Below are 6,000 nucleotides of genomic sequence, written 5' to 3'. Positions count from 1 at the left end.
CGCTTTCACACGTCACTGTTAGACCTCCATCTAACATGAGTGAAGAAGAAATCTCCATAGGGTGTCTTTAAAATAAATCCAATTATGTCTTCTTTTTTTCTATTGAAGACTTGAATATAAAGAAACTAGAAAGTAGAGAGTTTGTGAGGAGTGCACGAGTCTGAGCACCTAACACTGCAGATGTATGGAGTATATAAAAAGGAGGAGGAGGTGGGGGGGGTATTTTTCTTAGACTGTCTCCATTTACCTGTGCAGTACAGAGCATTAGGCCTGTGTGAAAACTGGCCCGGTGTCTTTTGTTGATTTGAATGTGCAGGCGGACACAACAGATGGTCCCCTATCTTTCCAGAGGGGTTAAGTCACCGTCAATGGCTCTAAATTGCCCCGGCTGTAGCCTGGAAAGGAAGTTTTGTAATCATTAAATGTTTTGCCGTCTGAGAGGAACGCCTGATGGATGTTGCTAGAGTGCTGCTGCGTGTTCATTTTTGACCGCAGGAGACAAAAGAGAAGTTCATTCCCTTAATCAGGAACGGAACGTGTCTGGCTATTCACACCAATCGCCCATTAACCACTCCAACACCTGCTCTCCCTCTCACTCCTGCCTTTCATTTCCCCTCCCCTCCCTTCTTCTTTCTGTCCTCTTTTGTAACGTAAACACACACATACGCACACACACACACACACACAAAAAAACAGGGGGAAAAAAACATGAAACATCAGCTGGGAGCCAGAGAGTCGTACCTAATGCCTTTCGCTTTATTTCACCGCAGGTTGTTGAGCCGCAAATGGAGTGGATCTGGATCCTCAGTCACTATAAACATGTAAACACTAGAAGAAGGTGGAAGTGGACACACACACACACACACACACACACACACATACACACACACGCACACTCTCTCTCTCCGTGCTGGAGTGGAAGAACATGAAGAAGTAGAATGAAGAAGTGAGCCCCCTCCTCCCCCTTTGCACTGCCACTGTTCTGTTCTCAGACAGATCGATAAGAACTCCCCCCCATCTACACACACACACACACACACACACACACTGATCCCTGAACTACTCACTTTTTTTAAACACATGGCATTTGTTGTGTTTTTTTTTTTTATCAGAAAAGAAAAGGAAAAAAGAAATGGACAAGATTTAGGTGATGTCTTAAAAAAAGAAAAAAAAGAAATCCTTATTATCCCACCTGATAGAAGCAGGTGAGCAAGCAACTTTAAAGGGTCAGTTCACCTACATCACCAATACATGTTTTTATTTTCAGTTATTTAGGACAATGGAATACACTCCCAGCATTGGAAACAGTCTTTTTAGACCTCACTGTGAACAGATTTTTATTATTATTTTCAGTAGAGTAAAAATACAATACCCATAAAAAACTATTCATGTAGACAGCTGTCTGTGTGAAGGATAGGCACGTTGTATAAGGAACAACCTCCAATGTACTCAGCTGGAGGCAGAAACCTCAGCAACAAGATATCCAAAACCTCAGTTAATATAACCAGACTGCTGCATCTGCATCTGCATGGCTAGATTAATAACAATAATAATGTTATAATAATACATTTTAACACTGGCTTATTCCTACGCTCCTAATATGGCGTTATAATGTGAGAAATTAATGTAAAGTTCATGTGTGTAGCGCTTTACAAGGGTTTATATAATACATGATACAAAAAAAGAAAAATCATAGCAGCATGTTGTGGTCCATCACATAACACTGTAGTACATGTGTGCACTTATAGATGGCACCAGGTTATTCATTTAAAAAAAGCCTTGCTCCCGTCCCACAGATCTTCCTTAAACTTGAGGAAACAGGAGGCACGTGTCCTGTTTTTTTTTTTCTGCTCATTTTTTAATAACTCAAATGAAACCCGCTGTCGGCTTCAGACGCTGTTCTTTGCAAGCAGGGCTGTGTTTTTCTTACAGCTGGATGTGCTATAAGCTAAGAAAAGGCTCAAACTGTTACTACATGCTGATTGTCTCTAGATAGTCTGACCTATCAGGACGCAGCTAGCGTTTTTGGGCCCAGTTTAGATGAAACCCTCGACGTAACGAGATCAGAGCGGAGATCAAACAGGATTAAAGAAGACATCAATATGCAATTTGCACAATAATCACCACATTTCAATAAATATAAATGTATTAAAATGAACAGACAAGTCTATATTGGGGTAACTGTCTGACAACGGGAGGATGCTTAATAAAATAATACATTTATATTTATGTAAAGCTGGTGAACAGCACAGATGACAGGCTGGCTTTTTACACGTCCGAACACATCGTAGTAGATTTACAAACAGATGTTCTAATGATAAAAATGACCACATGTTGAGAATCTACAGTTACTATAGAAGACGATCTGATATGTATCTAAATACAATTCAGGGACAATACATTTTAAAATGGAACGATCTGATATGATACAGTTGGATTCGGTACGATTTGATGTGATATGATACGATCTGATACAGTTTTTTGTTTAAAGTAGACATTCATTTTACATTATAAATGAACATAAGTCAATCTTATGCTTACCTTCAAATAGATATATTTTATAAAAGAGCAGGGAAATATTTTGGTTATTTTTGGCATGTTCAGAACCATGTCATTGTGTTTATTACTCTAATACATTTTACTCTGAGAACTTGGAAAAGCCCCTCTGATAATGAAAACAAACTTAATATTCAATATTCACTATTGGCACAAATTATAGGCAAAGAAACTAGTAAAGGAAGTGAAAAAAAATGACACATTGAGACAGTTGTGTGTGTGTGGGCTCAGATCAGAGAATGAGCACAAGAGTGTTAAGGCAACAGTAACTATAACAGTAACTACCTGTTTCCCCATGCCACCTCACTGAGTGTGTGTTGAGATGAATTGTGCTACTGCAATGCATTTTGGGACGGTCCGTTGCGTCGAGGGGTTTCATCATAAGGAAGTGGGGCTTGGTTGTATCTAAACTGGGTTGGAATAACAATAAACTCTACAAGGAATCATGTATTAGTTGCTGATATATATCTCTAAAAAAAAGAATCCCAGTTGTTGGTGTTAGCTGCTGTGCTCAATGTTCCTGTCATGGTCTAAATAAAATGTTCTCTTAATTGTTTTGTTAATCATCATCATCATCATCACTTGTTAAAGCTGATCTTGATCTATGTTCAGACGTGTTTAAAGATGGACATTTGAGGGATAAAGACATCATTTTCCTCTGAAGACATTTGTTCCAACATTCCTTATTAGGGCTGGGTATCGTTTCAAAAATGACACCAGTACCAATCCAAGTACTCTTAAAGTGATACTAACTGATTACTTCATTCAATACCCATCATGTGAATAGAAGCCATCAATCCTCCACATCTAAATGATTTGATTATTAATATTTATTACATACAAAATGCTCAAACTGCTGCTGTGGCAGTGGGCCAATCACATGTCGCATTAAATCGATGAACACTTGTGTTGATTGGCTGTGAATAAGTCCATACAAATTGTCCTATTTTCTAGCTCTTGGTACAAAAAGGATCAATTGCAGGAATTGCTTGATGGGAGACATTTCAATACTACTTGATATCAATTTCTTTCAGTGGATACATTGAAGGTATTGAGTACCGATACCCAGCCCTACTCCTTGTAAAAATAGCTAAAAAAATGAATGTTTTTATACATTGTCTGACAGTACGGTTATTTTAGAGATATTGAATGATGTAATGACTTGTGGCTAAAACAGATGTGTAATGTTTTAGAATATAACTGACGTGAATGTTTGTAGAGTATTATAAGTGAGACAAGGCTAAACTACAGCCACACTATGACCACTGTGTTGTATCTTTGTATATATGATGAATGATGTATGAGCTCTGATGAATGTTTGCATTGATACCAGACACACACACACACACACACACAAGTGGAGCTTTACTTTCATTGAATTTTATTGGTTTTGATGCTATTACAATAAAATATATTTAAAAGAAAAACAAAATGCTTTGGTCACTTTCTCTTTTTGGGGGGGAAGAAAAAGCACTGCAGTTTAAAGGACATGACAGACGGTCACAGGAAGAAAAAAAAAGTGAACCAAGAGCAAAAAAACAAACAAACAAACAAACAAAGGCAATATCAAGAGAATCAGTTCCACAACAGTAGCGATTTGACCTCATAACATAAAGCGGAGAATTTTTTTATCGTGTTGAAATGTATCTTCATTTTGCAGTAGATATTCACTTTACAACATAAATATACTGTACAGAGTGATTACACACAGCTGTCTCAACTGGAAAACCAAGAGCTTGTATGATTGTGTGTGTGTGTGTGTGTGTGTGTGTGTTTTCAGGCAGACATTAAGTTAAGGCAGGCGGAGTGATTGTCTACAATACCTTGAAATGGCTGACGCTTCCACCTCAATGGACAAAGAAGGAATGATGTTTTGTTTTTGTTTTTTTTGTTTTTTTTAAATGTGCACAGTGAGGAAGTCGAGCTGCACGATTATTACAAACACTTCGCTTTATAAGTGTGTCTTTGTACTTTTTGCGGTTGGTCCTGGCGACTGAATATCATCATCACTGAGAGTCACGTGCTTTTGAAAAATGGGGCATCGCTTTGAATAAGGAGTCCAGTTTGGGGGTAAAGTACATTTGTGCTACTTTTCAACAAACAGTACACTGTATTATTTCTATACTCAGAGACAGAGCCATAGTTCTGCTATCTATTCCATGTTTAACAACAAATGTAATGACTTTTAAAAGACTATTAAAACTGCTCAGCAAACAGTGGTGCAGGAAGTCACTGCAGTAATAGTATGCATTACCACATGTGACTGTTGACTCATTTTAAAGTCATTTATATAGGACTGTAACTAATGAGTTTCTTTATATACTGATCATGTTTTACTTTAATTAATAAATGTATTGGTTGGTTATGTAAAATAATGAGAAAAGAATGATTATAATGATAAATAACATAAACTGAACAAATACAATTACACTCAAATCAAATGTAATACTTTAACTCCTACAGTTCCAGACATTTTAAGACATTTTTAGACTTTGAATATCAAAAACTAAATTGAAGACTTTTTAAGAATCCTGCAATAATGTATACAAAGCTGATAAGATACTTATGGAAGATTTTATGACACTGATAAGAGTTAAATTGTGCACTGCAGGATCAGACTAGTGATATATATATTATACTGACTGGGGTCATCAAATCCTATAAAAAAAAAACCCAGTCAACAGTGTATTAATCCCAATAACAAGTATTGTGTGTCTTTTCAAAGCCTGTAAATGATGTAGTTTAGCACACTGTTTAATATCACATATATCATCCTATGTGTGCACATTAATCTGCATCTGAAAATAGTCCCCAACAAAGGAAGTGAAAAATGGTCAACACCAGTCTGCTCTACTAGTACAAGTGTGTTTTATATTTGTTAGTCCCTCACAAATGCTTCCTGTTAAAGTAAGGCTGGCTAAAAACTACAATTCCCAGCTGGTTTAGGAAGTTACTGAGCCTTTTTTTTAACAGAAACATACGGCATTGTAAGTAGTAAGAAGTCAAGAAGTCAAAGTACTAAGAGATGGATTGATATTAGCAAGAAGTCAAGAAGTCAAAGTACTAAGAGATGGATTAACATATATATATCATATATTGGTCTTGGTCTTTTCTTGAGGATTAAGGGACAGTAAGATAAATATTAAGTTTTTAACAGTGTTTATATGAGGCATAAATTAGGTAAACTGAACCACTGTCTCCTCAACTCTTGTCCACATACAGTACAGTTGTATTGAAAAGTGACACAAATGTAGTATCAAGCTGACACCTTCAATGTTTAGGGTCCAATGTCTTATTTAAATAAAGAATTGCAATTTAAAAAGAATAAAAATTTGAAAGGAAATGTTGTCTCATGCATCTTCTTTCTCTCCCTGGATCTTCTCTGTGTGTCAGGCTGTGCTTCCTTTTGCTTGCTGCTCAAAAAAGAAAGCCATTTGCAGACTG

Source organism: Scomber scombrus, chromosome 4 (assembly GCF_963691925.1).
Source record: "Scomber scombrus chromosome 4, fScoSco1.1, whole genome shotgun sequence".
Lineage (NCBI taxonomy): Eukaryota > Metazoa > Chordata > Actinopteri > Scombriformes > Scombridae > Scomber > Scomber scombrus.
The sequence above is the reverse complement of the archived record's forward strand: the minus strand, read 5'-3'. Positions refer to the sequence as shown.